A 21962-nucleotide genomic window follows, 5' to 3' on the forward strand; every position below is an offset into this window, starting at 1 on the left:
GCGGATGCATTTTCCTTAATTTCTATTTCACTGGCTTTGCCCCCGGTTTGACTGTCAAATGATGCATTACCAAATCCGGATCTAGTCCAGGCATATCAGCATATGACCATGCAAAGTTGATTTGTCATTCTTTGAAGAAGCTTATAAATTTTGCCCTTTCCGACTCTGTCAATGATTGAGCCAGGAATATGTTGTGGGGAACCTCTTCTGTACCAATGTTTGTCTTGATAGTCTCCTCTACCAACATGGATGACTTTTCCTCATATGATGCTAGGAGAATGTCGAGCCTTCCATCTTCGGGTGCCTCAGAGAGGTTTTCTCCCTCAGATACGTCCTTTCTTTTTACTTTTTTGGAATCAGATAGTGCCACAGTGTGGTTTTCACCATAAGACCCTTGATTTGTTCTTATTTTCACATTTTTGCGACTGGGAGGTCCGACACCCTCACCAAAATATGCCATGTTGTTGAGTTCTATAGTGTATCCTACTTTATGGTCCCTAAGGGGAAGATCATCTCGTATACCAAGATAGTCAATAATAGCTTCGTCATTTTGAAATGTATCAAATTGTGCTGGTCCTTCATAATCCCAGTCAATGAGTTGGGGGTGAACAAGGGGAAGGCCTTTAATGTTTTCGGAGTTTGCAGGGCTAAGAGTGAAGATGTGGTTATATTCAGGTATATCGAGGCAATCGTCGAGGTCATCGATGGCACTCTCCTCATCAGTTTCGATCGCAAGCGAATCCAAATTGTCGTCACTAGTAGTGCCTTCCAGGACAGGTGTCCTCATCCTATGTGATTTCGACCTAGAACCTTGAGACGAAGACTGTGTGCAATCCCTATGGGTTGTTTCTTGACCAACTTTGAACTTTTTATAAAATTCCTCTTCTTCTGTGGGTTCATCTGGCTCTCTGAATGTCTCGGTGAGCTCATAGTCACTGGAGGATTTGTTTGAACCCCTTTCCCATTCGTTGGAATCTGTGGAATAGTAATCCTCCTGTTGAACTTTGGCAACTTTGATTTGTGATGCCTCTTCTGTCCTTTTAGTGTGGATCTTGGAAGTCAGAAAACCAAGTCCCTTTGAGCGTTCCATTTTTACAGTCAATTCAGGTTGTAAGGGCTCCATGACGCCTTCTTTGCGTAACCCAAGAGGGCTTTTTCCATCATATCCAAATTTTTGTAGAATCTTGAAGCCTTTGCCATATTTCTCACAAGGTATATTGATCTGATCTTGTGTTTCCTCTTCAATGTCTCTTTAAAGCATTTTGTATAAATTTTCCTCTTCTAGTTCGCCCCATCTTTGAAAAGTAGTAGGATCCTATTTGAGTATCATGATGGATATTTGCTTGTTAGGATGTGGCCTTCCATATTCTTTTGGAGAGCTCATGACTTGTCGTAAATACATGGTCTGATTTAAAGTGTATTCTCCCATACCTTTGTCTTGGAATTTGCCTTTAAGTTCACCTTGTTTTGATGTCGAAGGTTTCAATGACTCAGGGTCAATGTATGCTGAAGAAGGAACAGCCTCACGATTACTGGGAATGATGGTCTCAGTATGTGATCTCAGGTTATTGCAATATATGAACGGATTAGGATCACCGTTAACTATTACCTCGACTCCATTATGAGGAAACTTAATGCATTGATGATATGTCGATGGGACTACCCTCATTTCATGAATCGACGGACGTCCTAGCAATATATTATAAGTGAGATCCAGATCTAGGACCTGACAAACCACATCCTTTGTGACTAGCCCAATTCTTAGAGGTAAGGTGACTGTGCCCTTGGATGAGTGCTCTTCATCATCATATGCCTTGATGGTGATTTGATTTGTTGAATTCACAGCTTTATCAGAATATCCCAATTGTTTAATGGTGCTCAATGTACAAATGTTTAGACCAGCTCCTCCATCTATCAGGACTCACTTTATTCGATGTTTGTGTATGAAGGCTTCAACATGTAAAGGTGCATTATGTGGCTGACTTATGGAGGCGTCATCAGCTTCTGTGAATGTAAGGGAATGTGGAATGGAAAGGTATCCCACCATGGCTTGAAACTGGTCCACGTTCAGATCAGTAGGAACGACAGTGTCTCTCAAGATTTTATCAAGAATAGCTTTATGAGCAGGGGATATACGTAAGAGCTCAAGGATGGAGATGAGTGCGGGTGTCTTCCCTAACTATTCTACAAGGTCATACTCAGGCTTGGTTGATGAAGAGGTGGTATTTTTAGTAGAGGCATCTGGCAACGTAATTTTACCTCGACGAGTTGTAACATGACATTTAGAGGTAGGTTCGGAAGAAGATCCAACACCTCTTAGGACAATCTTGGGTCTCTGAGGAGTATTCTCAGGGTTTTTGTTCTTGATGGTAATAGTAGAGATATGATTGTCCATCGAGATGTGATTAATAGTTGAGTCATAGTTGTAAGATGCTCTAGTATAGTTGGCTTGATCATTTGTGACTTTGGCTTTTCCTTTGTCATGCTTTGGGAATGGTTCTTTAAACATCTCATGTTCTTGATTGGATGAGTGTCCCTCAATCTCAATGTCACCTCTATCAATGAGATCTTGCACAATATTCTTTAGTCGATGACAATTTCTTGTCTTATGACCCTTGCTCTTATGAAATTCACAATACTCATCATCATTCCACCAATTTGGTTTGACCTTTGGTTCATATGGAGGAAAATCTGGAACTGTGATCACCTTGTTTGCCACTAGCTTCTTGAAGACTGATTCAAGTGGTTCTCTCAATGGGGTGTACTTCCTTCATGATCTAGAAGTTGTTTGAGTATTCACTTGATTGTTTGTAGAACTTGATCCTAAAAAGATGAATTTGGGTCTCATTGTATTGGCATCAACAACACCATCATTGACTATGTTCTTGTTTTTATTCCAAAATTTCGGCTTGTCTTTTCCTTTAAAGTCATCTTTGTTTTGCTTGAATATCTTAATGACCCCTTGTTCAATTAGAACCTTTTCTGTTGCTAAGCCCTTTTCAATAACATCCTTGAAGGTGGACAAACAAGCTTTCCTTAGATCATAGCTAATATCCTTGTTAACGTTTTGAGTGAACATTTCTACCATTTGTTTCTGTGGGATTTCGCAAGAGCATCTGCTAGCTAGATTTCTCCATCTTTCTAAAAATGATGCGAAAGATTCTCCTTCCTTTTGCTTAGTATTGCACAAAGTAGTGACTGAGATATCTGTTTCTATATTGTAGGAGAAATGCTGAATAAATGCCTCTGCTAAGTCACCCCATGACTTAATACCAGGAGGTAATTGAGAGAACCATTCCATAGCTTGATCGCCTAAGCTTTGCGGGAACAACCTCATCAAATATGTTTCTTCTGCCGCTACCTCAATGCAGGCTGTGAAAAATTGTCGTATGTGTGCCTTGGGGTCTCCTTTTCCCCTATACTTGTCAATTTTTGGCGTCACAAAGTGTGCAGGAAATGGAGGCATTGGAATGCTCTTATCAAATGGATAAGGACATATGTCTCTCATAGTGTATGTTGGTTTTGGTGTACTCATGTCCTCCATTTTCTTTTGTAAATCTCTAATTTGTTGCTCCAAATTGCTTTTGGGTGGAGATCGACTTCTTGTAGCATACCCCATATTTGAGACACCAATTTGAGGAGGAGCTTGTTGCATGTATGGATGGTACTGATTATAGACATGTTCATATGGAGGAGCTCTATATTGATGCGGCATATAGGGAGCACTTGGTATAGCTTCATGTTGAGGAACCCCATATCTATTTTATGCATATATACCATATTCTATAGGCACGTCATGTTCTATTGTGTTGCCCCCAAATTTGACATGAGGTTTCCTTGTGTCCAAATTATGAGCATGCCTTTGAATGTCCACTTGTTTTGATTGATCCATAGCTTGAGCGTGTGATTGAGCATATCTATTTGCATAAGGCTTCCATGATGGTCTACGAAGGTAAGTATCATATGTTTGAGCATGTGTATGTGGGACTTCTGGGTTTTGAAGCAAAGCTGATGGTGATTCAGGTACCATATGTGGTCCTCTATTTCCTCCACTATTAGGTCTCCTTTGACCCATGTTGGAGTAAGTTTGTTGCGAGGGTCGATTTTCCATAAGTTGAGACATGTCAAAGTCATGAGGTATTTTAGCTCCACTTTGTACCATGATGTGTAAGAAGTATTGTCGATCTCTCCTCATTATCTCTTCAACCAATCTATTGAAATGAGGATTCATTATGGATTCTTCTACATCTGTTGATTGTATTGAAAAGTTGTCCACATTGTCATTGTGTGTAGCATTGTTGTTTGTAGTGTCTGCGTTTTCCACATTTGGATTGTTTCTATAAACATCCATGTCAGGTAATGTAGTGTGCTCAGGATTGAAAAATAAATCATTGTCATACTCATAAGAACTCATGTTTGCGGACTCTTGAGCTTCTTTAGCTATTCTCCTAGATTTTTGAAGATGGGTTTCAACCATGAACTAGGTGTTTGACCAAGATGTGAGAGACTAGATGAAAAATGAAAAGAGTATGGAAGACCAAGAGTTGTATGGAGTGTAAATGAATCTTGAGGTGTACTTGCAATGTCCAAAGTGTAAGACCAAGTATGTATGTAGTAGAGTAGGTGTGACTTCCAAAGAGATGATAGTTTCTCTTGATGAGGTAAGCTGACCTTGACTCTAAGTAAGACCAAATGAGACTCAAAGGTAAGAAACCTTGATGAGGGATCACTTAGCAAAGTGTAGTTGTATGTAGTATGTTGACAAAGTATAGTGAGGACAAGCAAGTGACCTTTTGACTCAAGTTTAGACAATTGTGATTGTAATGAGAAATGTGAAGCAATGATGGACTGTATGAGACCCAAGGACAGGTTGAATGCTAGATGAAACCTAAAGAGACAACCTAGGAAGCTCAAGTATTCTGAAACTGATTTCTCTTGTTTTCTAGACAGTTAAATTTTTAATTCTGGACACAGACGCTTCTGTATACTTCATAGACGCGATTCCCAGACACAGACGTGTCTCTGTTTGACACAGACGATGTCAAAGACACAGACGCTATTCTACCCTTCACAGACGCGCTTAGATTACCCAGACGCGGTTAAAACAAACACAGACGTGTTTCTATAAATTTCGTGCAATTTTTCCAATCTATGAAGTTGTTTTGTTGTGACCAAATCTGACTGTTTGACTATTTTTCATGACAAGAGGACACAATGTTAATGAGGACTCAATGTTTGCAAGTGTTTAGACTCCAAAATGACTCCAAGAAAGTGTGTTGTTTGATGTAAACTATTTTGCATACACTTGTAGACACAAAAGACACAATGTTTTGTTGTTTGGTCTTGAATGTTTGAATGTTTAACATAAGTCAAGCACAATTCTTATGGCTGGCCAAGACAATAGTTGTTGATCCCACATAGGGTTTTACCCCCAAGGCTACGCTATTCAGAGCGGATACTTAGATGCTTGACCTCACTCGCTCCACCCTCGGCACTCACTTCTCGGGTCAGCCAAGCATCAGCCCCCATGAAAACTCCCCATGGTGAACTTTGTATCTCTACTAAGAACCGTATGTGTGTGGGCCACTACCAGAGGTCCGACCTCCTGCCTCAAAAACTAGAAGGATTTGGGTTTCTAAAACAAAAAGGTGCTAGTAAGGGCATCCACTCGTGTGGCCATACATGCGGCACTTTCAGCTCTGTAAATACAGAAGGCTCCCAGCCGGTAGGGGTTATGCCCTACAAATGATCAAATAAATTTGATCAAACGGGTTTATGGGGAGACATAGTGTCGGTATGAACTAATCAACACACGTTATTCATAGTTTTCACCATGAATACATTTGATTATAGTGGCTTGGAAGACGATGGCTTTTCTTTTGCTACCACTTGGGTTGTTCTCTTCTAACTAGTAGTCTTAATGACCACATGGGAAGACATGCCCTCTAAAGATTAAACAAAAAGAGCCTATTGCTCAAGACACAAAAGACAATGATTCAATTTTAGTGCACCAATGGAAGTGTTTGCTAATCTATGAAAACAAGGCACACAACAAAATTTCAAAACCCTAGCCAAGGACCTGCAACAAAATTTTTTAGTAGTTTGGGTTGTTTCAAATGATCACCCCTTCCTGCAAGCACACAAGTTAGGTAAATTTTAAAAACCCAAAAGACTTTGTGAAAGAGGGGCCTTCAACAAAAATGTTTTTGCTTCCAAGACAAGCTGCACAAACTTAGTTAGCTAGATCTACAAGGGTTAGTCCAAAAATAAACCAGATCTGAAACCCTAAGTGCGAAATCCGAAAACCGAATCAATGAAAATTTGAAAATTTTGAAACAGTAAAACACAGATGTTGTTACCCCAGACACAGACGCATCTGTATGACACAGACGCGGTTCTGTGATGCACAGACGCGGCCAAAATACACAGACGCCCTTATTTGACACAGACGCAATCAGAAACAACACAGACGCGCTTATGAAACATAGACGCCCGTGTCTGAAACCTATAAAATAAAAATTGTTTGGAACATAGACGCGATTCTAGACTCCGCAGATGCTTCTGAAAATCAAAGACGTGATCCGAACGCTCATAGACGCGGAAAAAACCTAAAATGTCATCGAAAAATGTCCAATCTGTAACTTCAAAAACACAAAATTTGCAACAAAAAGGTTAAATGCAAAGGGACAAGAGTCCCACCGGGCGTTCCAAAATGTATATGGTGAAAATGGATAACAATAATAATCAAGATTGAAAGGCTAAATGAATCCAACCACAAAAACCCTAGCCTAACAACAACAAAGATCCACCATAACATATGAAGATTACCTAAGACAATGCAAAATAAAACAAAATCACAAAGATTATACCATCACATGTCCAATAGGGTTTTGATCTCCATTCTTCCTACCTCCATTGATCTTGCTTGATATATTTGCTCTCAGATTTTTATATGCACAAGAGCTCAACAAAGAACGGAATGTGGTAGCAAGTAGGATCGTAGTGTAGTCAAAATGATTATTAGCATGAGTGATTAGGCATTAGGGTTGGAAAATGAAGAAAGCATCTCCTTAAATAGAAGACACAATATGAAATGGAGGGATAAGATTGAGAGGTGTAAAAAGAGAGGTCGGCTAAAATTAGAGGGTAGGTAAAAGAAATACCAAAATAATGAAAGGGGTAGGTAGTGTAGGAATTAAGAGATGAATGACATGTGTCATGTGTAGAAAAAGCTAATGAATTAATTAAATAAATAAAGATTTATTTAATTAATAGAGGAATGAGGATCAATTAAATAAATAAAATATTTATTTAATTTAGGAAAAGGATAATTTAAATAAATAAATGTATTTATTTAAATGAGAAATAAGGCTAGAAGAGGATAAATGAATTAATTAAATAAATAAAGATTTATTTAATTAATAGAAGAATTAAGCTTAAGTAATTAAATAAATAAAATATTTATTTAATTAGACATGACAATTTTGGGTGTCTACAATAATAATACTATCTCTGTTTCAGGTGTGAATGATAAAGGCAACACATCTGTAGCTCTTCCTAACCAAAATCTTAAGATTTTTATTGATCCATTACCTTCTCATACCTCTAATGTGATTGAGACTAATGATTCCTCTTTCTCACCTGATGGTCTTGTGTCTATGACTCCGAATGTGATTAGCTTTGTAGAGTAGCAGAAAATCCTTAAAGAGCCTTCCATCACATTTGATTCCAGTGAAACTATCAGGGCACCTGATGGTCCTTTATATATAGTTGCAAAAGTCAAGAATACACCTTGCCGTGGAGTGCTTATTGATCCTTCTTGTATGGTTAATGTCATTACTAAAGAATTTCTTTTTACTTTGTAATTGAATCAAGTGATCTATGACAAAACAAATGTGGTTGTGAAATTATTTGATGCATTTTCTTCTCCTGCAATTGGTTCTATTACATTACCTATTGAGTTCCATAACAAATCCTTTGATGTGAGCTTTGCTATTATTCCATCATCCGAACAATTTCATGTGAAGCTAGGCTATCCTTGGCTATCTTCCATGAAAGCTATTGCTTCTCCTATTCATAAGTGTTTGAAATTTCCCCATAATGGCGAAGTTGTTACTGTCAATCATAGTCTCTTTAAACCAGCTGAAAGAACTTCTAGTGTTCCTATTGATTATTTTTGGTCTAAACAATTCCAATCTCTTCCACCGCGAAGTGATCATCTTTTCAAATCTTATCAAAAGTGGAAAAAAGATATGATCCTATCTCTAAGTGAACCTCAAACACCCAAACTTGATATTCCTATCGTTCTTGAGAAGGAAATTCTTCCTTTGAAAGATAAAACTAATGTCTTTCCTCAAGAAGATTCCCAACCCATTCCTATGGATGTGACTATGTCTATGTCTAATAAACTTTCTAAAAGTAGACCTATACCTCCTCATCATGATGGACTTGGTCTCCTTCCTAAACCAAATATTCCTCCTTTATATGGAGAAGTCCCTCCTCCTTCCTCTTATAAAGAGAAGAGACCTTCCTCTTCTCCTATTACCTAACCTAAGAGACCACAACCTATACACCCAAGTGATAAGGATGTGAACATTCCTCCTCCTCAATCTTCTCAACTTCCTACTAAGACTAGATGAAAACATTCTGCGCGTGAACGCCAACGAAAGCGTCATCTTAGAGCTCATGCAACTGCTTCTCAAACTTTGCAATCCCCAAAAACACCTTCAGCTAGTATTATTCCATTTTCTCCTCAGCCAAAAATTGAGCCAAAATCTCCTAAGCATAAGATGCATGATGGTTTTGATCCTGTGCAAGTTAAAGATCCTATTTTTATAAATCTTGATGATGATATAGATGAAAATGTTATTCATGATGAAAATGTTACTTCTCTTGCTTCTGATAGTGAATATGAATATGTTGATATTGATAACCATTTATCTAACGAATTTTCTAAACAACTTATCTTAGCTCCTAGACAAGAACAATGTGGCTTGGAACATGAACATAGCCCTTGTTTAGATCTTGTGATAGCTCCATTTGCTATGTTGGATGTTCCTCCTCTAGCGTGTTTCTTGCCTTCCCGAAATATTGATCAGCAAGATTGGGGGGTGGATGACGTGCTAGACTAGTTCATTAGCATAGCAGACTCTCTCCTCCTCTCTTGATCTCTTTTGTTACTTCTTCTATGTGTTATTCTCATTCTTCTATTTGTTGTCCTTAGTGTTGTCTACTTGAGGACGATGCAAAGCATTGAGATCTCTTTTGGTATCTCTCATGTTGACTCAAAAGACACATGTGTTCCCTTCTTCTAGGTGACCCTCCTTGATTGGGGAATGAAGAACAATTATGCATACATACATATAATATACATGGATTATCATATGGCATACTGACCCCAAGGAAAGCAAAGTCACCTCATGATTTGTGTTTTGTGTCTATTATCCTTGGGTTTATCTCACACTTGGGTGCTAAATCTTTGTGATAACATGCTCCTTTCCCTTCTCATTTCTTATGTGTATCACTACCTTAAAGCAATCACCCCCGATGAGGCATGTGTGATCACTTTAAAGTAGGGGGCATACACTCCGTCCATATCTCTTCAAGATTCTTAAAAATTTCTTGGCAAACTTAGCTTTGCCTTGAAAATTTTTGGTATTTTTCTTGCATGACTCATAGTGAGGGAACCGTACTACTATCAGTCATGGTTCTCCCTCGTGATCTTCCCTTTTACTTTGTCAATCGAAGTCGTAAGATCCTTATTCCACTGGGGGCTTGGTGTATCTTACCTCCTTGACATGGTGAAATTCTTTCAATGTTGTTTCCTTGTACTTTACCAGAAGTATGGGCTTACGCTTATACTCCCGCTAAAGTGGGGGCTAAATGTAGCATCGTAAAATTGTGACACTTGCAATTTCGACTGCATTTGGGTCTTCACGACGGCGGTGCAATGTTGAACCTGAATGGAGACCTCGAAACCTATTCACGACATCAAAAACTGCATCTTTCTGCACCTTGGCCTGATTCTCCTTGCACCCTGCTGTCCCGGGAGGTGGGACCATGCCGCCTAGCACCCTGGTCCTTCAGGACCATGGCACCCAGCGCCTTGGTCCCTGGCCCTATTTTGGGCCTGGTCTCTTGTTGGGCATCGGGTCTTCAAGTTTGCAATTTGGAAAATAATGTTCCTAGGTCAGCCTAAGGTCAGAAAAATCAGTCTCCTAACCCTAATTGACAAGTATATAAACTACATTTCCCCTCCCATTTGGAGAGGAGAAAAAACATATGTGTGCAAGAGGCGGAAGCGATAGGCAAACATTAAAACATTCAAACATTCAAACATTCAAGCATTCCTTCAAGCAATTGAGCATTCTAGGTCTCCATTAAAGGCTAGGTGTTGCATTCAAGACAAGGATTCAACCATTGAAGAAGAGATCACCTACGACATACAACATCATTACACCTTCGCATGTAAGAATACAAACATTCTTACAACAAGGTATCAATACTTGATTACATTACAAACATTTACATTTATAGCATTCTCATTTCTTGGTTAATTCCAAAACTGGGGTTTGACCTGAAGGCAAACCCCTAATTCCTAACCCCCCAATCGTCCTCTCTTTTCTATGTGTAGGTTGCAGGTACGTGGCTATAATTGAAGATCTGGAATCCTTGTGCAGAGATGTACAGATCCCACTTCGTTTCGCGGATTTTTCGGAGGACCGTGTGCACTCCGGGCGCCATCGTCCTGTCAACTTTCGCTCAAACTTGCAGGACAACATCGTCTCGACATTTTACTGCTAATTTCAGGTCCGTAGCTTCATCCTGTGTCCCTATCTCTGTCTACAAGCGAATCTTTCTTACTTTCACATACACACCTAGTTCAATCCTTCTATCTACATTCTTTACAAAAGAGGGTACCCTTGCTGTCTCGACCCTTGAAACTCATTTAGATTTCAATCTTGCATTGTGTGGGATTGGATCTTGTGAGTTTCAACCCCTCTTTTGAATGTAAAGTCTCTCCTAAGTGAAAACTGTCAATCCTAGTGACCTCCTTTCTCTCTCTTTGGAGTGGGGGAACACCTAGGGTTCCTTTTTTCCGCTTTACAGAGAATAAACAACTAACTTAAGAAATAGGAAATCAAATAGCCACATCCTCATCTACTTCATCTTCTAATTCTACCGCATCACCTATTGTTTCTTGATCTGTTGTGGGTTCAGTGGTAGCATTGACTTTGATTCTCCACTTGGTGATCTTCTAGCTAGCTTCAACAATTTTGCTAGATATATCCTTAACTTCCTCACTCACAGGGTTTGACAACACTATTGCATCCCTTAAATTCTTCAGAGATTTAGATCCATTATTGGTCACTAAGGGACTATCTTCTGCCTTCTAGCAAAAGGATCTTTTCACTATCTTCCCACTTAACAACTCTTTCCCATCATTTCCAAGAATGCTTACACCAATTGTATCAAAAGAGCTCTTTAAGTCTCTTTGAATATTTTTCATTTTGGACCACTGAAGTTGTAAGATGGGATTGGAGTTCATTTTTGACATGATGTCTACATTCTAACATTTTTGTCTAAATGGCAATGTTGTCTACATCAGGGGCTTCAATGATATGCTCCGTGATCAAGACATTTTGGTGCAATTTGATGACTTCTCTCATTTCTAGAAGGGCAATAGATAACTAGTTGATTTCTCTCCCCGTCTTACATAATTAGAACCAATTCATAGTGATCATCTCATTAAGAGTGTCATAGTTTCTCATACCATGCTCTATAAATGATAGTCCTTTTAAAATTACTTGAATAGCCAGTGATCGACTGCTTTAGCTATGGCTTGTGATCTTTTAACAAGCTCTAACTTATTAGAATTGATAAATTTTGTGATGCATACTCCTAGAGATGAACTAGTTGAAAAAATTTCAACACACCAAACAGATCAAATAAAGGAAGTGAGAGCCTCTACATATTGTGCAAGCTCTTGGTTTTTCCTTTCTACAACTCTAGTTCTCTTGGATAAAACAACAACATAGTGTTTAGCATGATAGATATCACCTTCAATAATTGGGGGGCCCATGTCAATTCTTCTTCTGCTCAATTAAGCTTCAATGATTTCTTATTAAGTCTTGTCTAAGATAGAATCAACAATATCTAGCACATGAGGCTTTATTTCTGGGTCACATGAGGCCTTATTTTTGGGTCCACAATCATCCTAGCCATTCACCTTGCTTTCTTAGGTTTTGGTGTTTCTTCTAACAAGCGTGCCACTTTATCCACTCACATCTCAATGACTGGCGAATATTGTTTCCTTTGTTTCTCAATGGCCTTTTTGAGCCAAGGAGTAGATGAATTACTTGTTGGACTTTTGATAGACAAGGTATTGAAGGCAGCATCAGGTGTCAACACAAGAACATTGGAGGTGGGAGTTTGAGGATCTTCATCATCAATGAGAGAAATTAGGGGGTTATATTCTCCCAACGAATAAAGAAACTAAGTATCTTCCTCAATAAAATTGATTTGCAAGGCTATCATTTTCTTTTTGGGTGGTGTTTTAGTGCCTACTTCATAGACAAATTTCAATTTTCGATTTCTTTCAGGAGGGGCACTATCCCCACCAGATTGTGAGATTCACCAATCACTAATGTCAATTTTCCTATCATCCATTGAGAGGTCTGAACAATTGTGCTCATCTCCTTGGGTGCTCCTTTCTTTGATGAAGAGCCAGAATGATTTTTAACCACATGATTTAACTAGGCATGTGAACTATCCATAACTTGAGAAGTTCTATCTTTGACATCTATTTCTTCTTCATCTTTGGAACATTGAAAAGGAGGCAAGGCGGCACCTAGATATGAGCTGTCTATCACATTATAGTTGTCATCTATAACATTATTAGGAATGGAAGAGATAACATTAAAATTCAACATCTGGCTTATAGTTAGTCACATGAAACCTCTTCTAAAAAATTCCTTTCCATCAACACAATCCTCCTAGAAAATTTCTAGCTTGGGTACATGAAAATAGTGAGTATCTCCATAGAAATTTTGTCTAACATAATATTTAATATCAAAATGGGACCTCATGGGTAGAGAATGGAAACCATCCTCAGCTAGAAGTTTGTCAGAAAACTTTGCAGCTTGATTATTTTTACAAGAAAAGTGAGACAAGCTCATAGGGAAATAGTATCCCTTCTTTCTCATCTGAACATACCTTATATTCATAAATCTCATCTTACAACACAATTCTAAAAAGATGAGATAATGAGAAGCATACCTGGGTAGTTTTAATAGAGAGCTTTCATAACCTCCAATTCTCAAGTATGAGAAGCTTCTGAATGAAATGTAAAAACTACCATAATTTTGGATTAAGGTTCATGGCTCCCTCTGATATTATCTTCTCAGGATTCCCTTCAATATATCTAATGACTGCCATGAGGAAAGCATAAGGGAAATGAGAGAAACTCTACATACCTTCTCTTCTCTATTATTGAGGGAAACAATTATAAACATGAGCACCATCTATGAGATTGCCAATTTGTCTCAAACATGGCCAATAAGTTCTCCCAATAGCTAATACATAAGAAAGATCAAGGAAGAAATGAAATTCTCTCCTATCAATAAGCTTAACAAGTTGTTCATGAAGGGAATCACATATTAATCTCGCCCAATCAATCTAGTTTCTATCATCACAGATAGTCGGGACAAACTGACACATCCATTTGTTGAAGACAACTGTTCTAGGTTGACCAACCATACAACACAACAACACAACAATATCCATTATATTATCTCTAAACAACTCCATTTTCATCTAGGAAGGTAGCCTAGATTTACCAAGTCGAGGGGCTTTTAACCACCCTTGGGCAATAGTGTCCAGACACCAATCTACTTGATTCTGAAAGAATTCAAATTTTTCTCACCTTCTCTTTCATGGATGCGTAGTGCAAGGGAGATATTATCTGTATCTATTTTGTCTTATCAGAGCTTGATTCACACTTCCGATTTCATGGCAGTTAAGATGGTAATGTTGCACACAAGAGAGGACCAATTCTGGGCATGCAAGGAAATAAGGATAACCCCTGGCCTAAGATAGAGTAGATTCGATGACCTTTTGCATAATGGGAGACTTCTCTAAGCTATGTAGCCTCTTTTGAATTTCATACATTGTAAATGGTCCAACTTCTGTGTCTTTGATATTGTCTAATTTGCTTTCAATGGGCTGAGAGGGTTTAGGCACCATAAAATTTGAATGCAAAAAGGCTAGGGTTTCTAATAGAGGATGAAATCTCAAATTGGGATAGAAGAAAAAGGAGTTGTGGGATGAACAGATGTTCATGAATGCCAAATTAATAAACTTCCCCTATCTATTCAACAAGAAAACTAGAAATTTCAACAATTTATAGGAAAGAGAGCTTCTATCTTCAAACCTGGTTTTGTTCTTTCTCTTGGATGCACCTTCAATTTTATTAGAAGTCTCAAATGAAAATGACATGAACAAAGGTGACAAACACATGAAAACCTAGACCAATTAATTTTTTCATTTCGGTGGTTGTTGCACTACTTTGAGATTTGAAATGAAACATTTTATTAATGTCTCATTTATTGCCCATTACAAAAAGGTACTTTATTGATGTCACTGAACGAGTTCTCGGTCTTTAGGCTCCTACTATCGGCATGTCAAACAATCATTCTCTTTAAGAACTATGGAACAAAATAAGTGTGCGTGCTAAAAAAAATTATTTTGTGATTGGCTGACATGTGACTCATGAGGGACCCACTAACATGATACTATCGAAGATCGGGGTATCAGGTAGAATGAGACTCAATGACAATGAAGGCAAGTGAGCTAAAATTCTGTTGAGTAGTGATAAGGTGATAAACTATGGTGGGGTCCCTTTTGGACATAATGAAGACTTAACACTTAAAGGGAAAAGGTTTATCAGCCAATCAAGGGTTTTAAGAACTAAAGTATGTAGTGTACTTCCACAATGTGGCAAGGTTTGCAATCTAAGAAATTGACTATGGCATGGTGGGTAGGGTAGGTAATAACTGGCTCTAACATGAGACAAGGACAAAGAGGATGCAGAGAACCTAGACTAATATGGTATAAATCCTTATTCATAAGGGCTACAAAGTCACACAAAAAATGAGGCTTATACTACCCAAAATACAAAGCTATAATACAAGAACTAGGAGCTTCAAATCTTGCCCATTGTAGGTAAGAGACAATTGTGTACCATCTGGATATGCTAGGTACAAAGTATTTTCTCTAGCCATCTTTTTTATCACAAATGGACCTATCCATAGAGAATCAAACTTCTTGTTTGTGCCTTTAGGTTCCCTCCGACGATCCCAGAGAAAAACTGAATCTCCCACTACAAATTGTTTTCTCTTGGCTTTCTTATCAAATACATTCTTCACCATCTCTTGATGTTTTCCTATTATATCAATTTTCTCATACTTTTGTTCTTCTAGCTTACTCAAGTACATACTCCTTTTTTCCAGAGAAACTCTTTTGAAGTTTTGATGTCGATATCTCCAATGGGAGAGGTAGCTCATTCTCCCTTCCATAAACCAATTGAAAGGGGGTAATTCCTATGGCTCTCTTTTATGAAGTTTTATCAGCCCATGGAGCATGATACAAGTTTTTATGCTAGTTCTTCTGATTTTGTTCTACCAACTTCTTCATAAAAGTAATGATATTTTTATTGCTTGATTTCGCCTGCCCATTTCCTTATGGATAGTAATCTAAAGAGTGAACAAGATTAATCCAATAATTGTGACAGAACATGGATAACTCTAAAGAAGAGAAACTACTGGCATTATCAGTTACAATCTTCTTAGGAACACAAAATCTAGACATGATATTTTCATGAAGGAATTGGATTACTACTTCTAAAGTGGCACATTTGGTAGGGATAGCTTCTACCCACTTAGTGAAGTAATCTGTGGATGTGAGGATGTGAGTGTGTTGGGCACTTGACCTTGTGTTTATTGGCCCTATGCAATCCAAACCCCTGCTGGAAGGGTTCTTCAATGACCACTGGTCTTAGAGGTAAAGTAGCCAACTGATGTCTACCTGTAAACTTGAGACATTTTTCACATTTTTCTACCCAAGCATATGCATCTTTAAAACTACTAGGCCAATAAAAACCTTGTCTGATAATTCTGTAAGCAGTTATAGAGGCTGAGAGGTGCCCACCACAAAATTTTCCATGAGGAGCTTCCAAAAATTTCTTTTGATGCTCTTTATCTACACACCTCAAAAAGGTAATATCTATACACTTCTTCTATAGATTCCCTTCCCATACGATATATTTCGCTACCCTAGGCTTTAAATTTCTTTTCTACTTGGGTGACACTATAGCAGGGCATTCTCCATAAGTCAAGAAATATATGACATCTTTAAACCAAACATAAATAGTGCTAATGAATAGTACCAATGGGAGATCATCTTGTTGTTATGGTTTATTTTCGACAATCATAGTGCAGACCTTTCCCTCTAACCAAAGTGGTTGGTTTAATATCAACATCATACTCATGTACCTTTGCAATTCAAGCACCTCTCTTATTGATATTTCATAGGGCATCTAGACCAATTAATTTTTTCATTTCGGTGGTTGTTGTACTACTTTGAGATTTGAAATGAAACATTTTATTAATGTCTCATTTATTGCCCATTACAAAAAGGTACTTTATTGATGTCACTGAACAAGTTCTCGGTCTTTAGGCTACTACTATCGGCATGTCAAACAATCATGCTCTTTAAGAACTATGGAACAAAATAAGTGTGCGTGCTAAAAAAAATTATTTTGTGATTGTCTGACATGTGACTCATGAGGGACCCACTAACGTGATACTATCAAAGATCGGGGTATTAGGTAGAACGAGACTCAATGACAATGAAGGCAAGTGAGCTAAAATTCTGTTGAGTAGTGATAAGGTGATAAACTATGGTGGGGTCCCTTTTGGACATAATGAAGACTTAACACTTAAAGGGAAAAGGTTTATCAGCCAATCAAGGGTTTTAAGAACTAAAGTATGTAGTGTACTTCCACAATGTGGCAAGGTTTGCAATCTAAGAAATTGACTATGGCATGGTGGGTAGGGTAGGTAATAACTGGCTCTAACATGAGACAAGTACAAAGAGGATGCAGAGAACCTAGACTAATATGGTATAAATCCTTATTCATAAGGGCTACAAAGTCACATAAAAAATGAGGCTTATACTACCCAAAATACAAAGCTATAATACAAGAACTAGGAGCTTCAAATCTTGCCCATTGTAGGTAAGAGACAATTGTGTACCATCTGGATATGCTAGGTACAAAGTATTTTCTCTAGCCATCTTTTTTATCACAAATGGACCTATCCATAGAGAATCAAACTTCTTGTTTGCGCCTTTAGGTTTCCTCCGACGATCCTAGAGAAAAACTGAATCTCCCACTACAAATTGTTTTCTCTTGGCTTTCTTATCAAATACATTCTTCACCATCTCTTGATGTTTTCCTATTATATCAATTTTCTCATACTTTTGTTCTTCTAGCTTACTCAAGTACATACTCCTTTTTTCCAAAGAAACTCTTTTGAAGTTTTGATGTCGATATCTCCAATGGGAGAGGTAGCTCATTCTCCCTTCCATAAACCAATTGAAAGGGGGTAATTCCTATGGCTCTCTTTTATGAAGTTTTATCAGCCCATGGAGCATGATACAAGTTTTTATGCTAGTTCTTCTGATTTTGTTCTACCAACTTCTTCATAAAAGTAATGATATTTTTATTGCTTGATTTCGCCTACCCATTTCCTTGTGGATAGTAATCTAAAGAGTGAACAAGATTAATCCAATAATTGTGACAGAACATGGATAACTCTAAAGAAGAGAAACTACTGGCATTATCAGTTACAATCTTCTTAGGAACACAAAATCTAGACATGATATTTTCATGAAGGAATTGGATTACTACTTCTAAAGTGGCACATTTGGTAGGGATAGCTTCTACCCACTTAGTGAAGTAATATGTGGATGTGAGGATGTGAGTGTGTTGGGCACTTGACCTTGTGTTTATTGGCCCTATGCAATCCAAACCCCTGCTGGAAGGGTTCTTCAATGACCACTGGTCTTAGAGGTAAAGTAGCCAACTGATGTCTACCTGTAAACTTGAGACATTTTTCACATTTTTCTACCCAAGCATATGCATCTTTAAAACTACTAGGCCAATAAAAACTTGTCTGATAATTCTGTAAGCAGTTATAGAGGCTGAGAGGTGCCCACCACAAAATTTTCCATGAAGAGCTTCCAAAAATTTCTTTTGATGCTCTTTATCTACACACCTCAAAAAGGTAATATCTATACACTTCTTCTATAGATTCCCTTCCCATACGATATATTTCGCTACCCTAGGCTTTAAATTTCTTTTCTACTTGGGTGACACTATAGCAGGGCATTCTCCATAAGTCAAGAAATATATGACATCTTTAAACCAAACATAAATAGTGCTAATGAATAGTACCAATGGGAGATCATCTTGTTGTTATGGTTTATTTTCGACAATCATAGTGCAGACCTTTCCCTCTAACCAAAGTGGTTGGTTTAATATCAACATCATACTCATGTACCTTTGCAATTCAAGCACCTCTCTTATTGATATGTCATAGGGCATCTAGATTGGAGATAATGTTGGCTTCACTTTATTGGGTGCTTTTAGCCCATGGTTTTGTAGTATTATTTGACAGTTTCTTGTATTGTATCTCCTATATATGAGGTGCATGAGATAGAGGTTGTGTGTGAGAATCTAATAGCTATTGTGTTACCTCTAATTCTCTGGATGGTGATACTCATGTGAAGAGCTTTCTCTGCAAGTATATTGTAATTTGTTATTGATTTTTGAATAAATATATTGGGTGGCTTTTGGAGTGTGGGGTTTTTCTCTTGGAAGGGTTTTCCCCAGATAAATCACTGTGTTGTGGTATGCATGCTATTATGTATATTTATTTTAAGTTTTTGTAACCATTGTAACTATCTATAATTTTTTTTGCATTATCCTCCTCTCAAGGTTAGTGTAGGAAGTTGTTATGCTACTTAACTTCCTTACACAAAGTTCATCAATCTTCACCCAAAAATGGGTGTAGAGGCTACACTAGGTCAAATTCTAGGAATCCAACTAGACTTGGAGAAGAACATTATTAATGGAAGGCACATCCTCTGAAGGGGTAGAAGGAGAGGGACTAACCCTAGTATTAGTAGAATATTGGGAATCTTTAAGACTAGAGGAGCTTCAGAGTGTCAAAGTCAACCCTTGCTCCACCATCCTTCCAAAAGGTTAATTTTGTCATCTTTTGCTCCTCCTTTGATGACTCCACTAAGAAAAATTTTGTCCCCTCCAAGGAAATTACCTCATGTATTTATTGGGTCCCCAACATTTGTAAATTCGGTATCCACCTTAGTCCCATCGTTGATGCCATAGGCTCTCCCACTTACAAGCTAGCAGCCTTCCTCACCAAATTCATCTCTCCCCTTGTGGGAAAATCTAATTTCTATATCAAGGACTCTACCCACTTTATTGATTTTGTCCAAAGGTGACTAGAAAGTAGGGACATCTTGGTGAGTTTTGACGTGGTGTCTCTTCTTACTAAAGTTCTTATCCCAGATACCATTGATATTGTTAGAAGCAAGACAAATGAGGAAGTGACCTCCTTAGTTGAGTTATGCCTTAGCTCCACTTTCTTTTCTTTTTGAGGAGAGATCTATGAGCAAGTCAATGATATAGCTATGGTATCCTCTCTTTCTTCTATCATAGCTAATCTATACATGAAACATTTTGAAGATTTGGCCCTCTACTTCTTTCCTCTTAAACCAAGGTGGTGGAAGTGCTATGTGGATGACATCGACATGTATTGGCTACATGCCTTGGATAAATTAGAAGAATTTCATGCCCACCTCAATAGTCTAGTCCCTTGTATCTCTTCTACCAAAGAGATAGAGTCTAACAACCAACTCCCTTCCTTAACATTCTACTCACTAGGAAACTAGATGAAACCTTTTCTTGTTAGGTTTTTTGTAAATATGCCCATATTGATCTCTATCTACATTCTTCTTCCCACCACCACCTCACCCAAAAAGCTAGCATCCTCAAAACTTTAACCATGAGAGCCTTTCGTATATGTGACATGAAGAAAGATTAACCCAAGGAGCTGTCATGTCCTCAAAAAATATTCCTTTCATGTACCTTCAAGCTTTTCTATACTTTAATAAGCCTTATCCCCCCTCTTAAAGATCCTAGAGATGTTTATCTTGAGTTTAGCATTAACAAAGTTGTTTGTTATTGTGGCATTTTTTATATTAGGTGAAACTGGTTGCTCTTTCAAAACTAGATTGAAAGAGCATAGTGTTGGCATCAAACATGAGCATGCATTCAAATCAGCGCTTGCTGACCAATCATCTTCCACCAAGCATCATATTTGCTTAGAAGACACCCAAGTCTTGTATGAAAAAGATAACCTCTTTAAGAGAGAACTCAAGGAATCCATCAAAATACATAACCACCCATCTAATCTTAATAGAGATAGAGGCTGGAAAGGTTGGAACCTTAGTTTCTCTCGACTTCCTCTAATAAATAACCTCAAAATCCACAACCACCTCCACTCCCAACCTTCCCTCCCTCCTTTCTTTCATCTTTTTCCACTGCTAAGCCCCACCCTTTCTCCTTGTGATTTTTCCATTTTTATTTCCTTTCTCTCTTTGCCTTAGCCTTTTTCTTCATTTCTTCTTAGTTATCCCTTTCCTTCACTTAATACTTTGTGGGTGTGTGTTTTCTATTTTTTAATTTTTTTTTTCTTTCTAATTAGTTTTCATCTTAAGACAATATTATTTACATTAGAAATCATTAATAATCCCCAATGCCTTATTTATGGTGTCTTGTCTAATTAATGTTATCTTACTTTTATATTTTTATTTTATTTTTATATTTTTAATTCCTTTTAGGTTCATTTTTCCTACCTTGTTTTCTCTTTTTTTTTGTTTCTCTTTTGTGTTTATCATTTTTTCTTTGATTTATTTTTGTTAATTTTTTTTTGTTTTTTGGTTCTTTAACAATAGGAAATTTATGATATCTTATTAATAAGGTATGATTATCTTGATTAGTTCTCATTAATAAGACTGCATTTATTAGACAAGAAAACATCAACACTTTTTATCTATTTAATGTGTCTTGTTTACATTTGTCTTCTCGACCATGCTTTGTATTCTCGTGAATATTATTTGAGTAGGTATAGAAAACCCATTTATTACCTCCATTTTGATCTTGTTTTCAAACACTTTTGGCATTGTAGATATTATAGGGTTCAAAATGAGAGTTTCTAATGACATCCCTTTTAGATGTCATAATCGGAATCTTAGAAAATCAAGGAAAAATCACAAGGAGAAAGGGTGGGGCTTAGCAGTAGAAAAAGATGAAAGAAAGGAGGGAGGGAAGGTTGGGAGTGGAGGTGGTTGTGGATTTTGAGGTTATTTATTAGAGGAAGTCGAGAAAAACTAAGGTTCCAACCTTTCCAGCCTCTATCTCTATTAAGATTAGATGGGTGGTTATGTATTTTGATGGATTCCTTGAGTTCTCTCTTAAAGAGGTTATCTTTTTCATACAAGATTTGGGTGTCTTCTAAGCAAATATGATGCTTGGTGGAAGATGATTGGTCAGCAAGCGCTGATTTGAATGCATGCTCATGTTTGATGCCAACACTATGCTCTTTCAATCTAGTTTTGAAAGAGCAACCAATTTCACCTAATATAAAAAATGCCACAATAACAAACAACTTTGTTAATGCTAAACTCAAGATAAACATCTCTAGGATCTTTAAGAGGGGGGATAAGGCTTATTAAAGTATAGAAAAGCTTGAAGGTACATGAAAGGAATATTTTTTGAGGACATGACAGCTCCTTGGGTTAATCTTTCTTCATGTCAC

The sequence above is a fragment of the Cryptomeria japonica genome, chromosome 4 (assembly GCF_030272615.1).
Source record: "Cryptomeria japonica chromosome 4, Sugi_1.0, whole genome shotgun sequence".
Taxonomy (NCBI): Eukaryota; Viridiplantae; Streptophyta; class Pinopsida; order Cupressales; family Cupressaceae; genus Cryptomeria; species Cryptomeria japonica.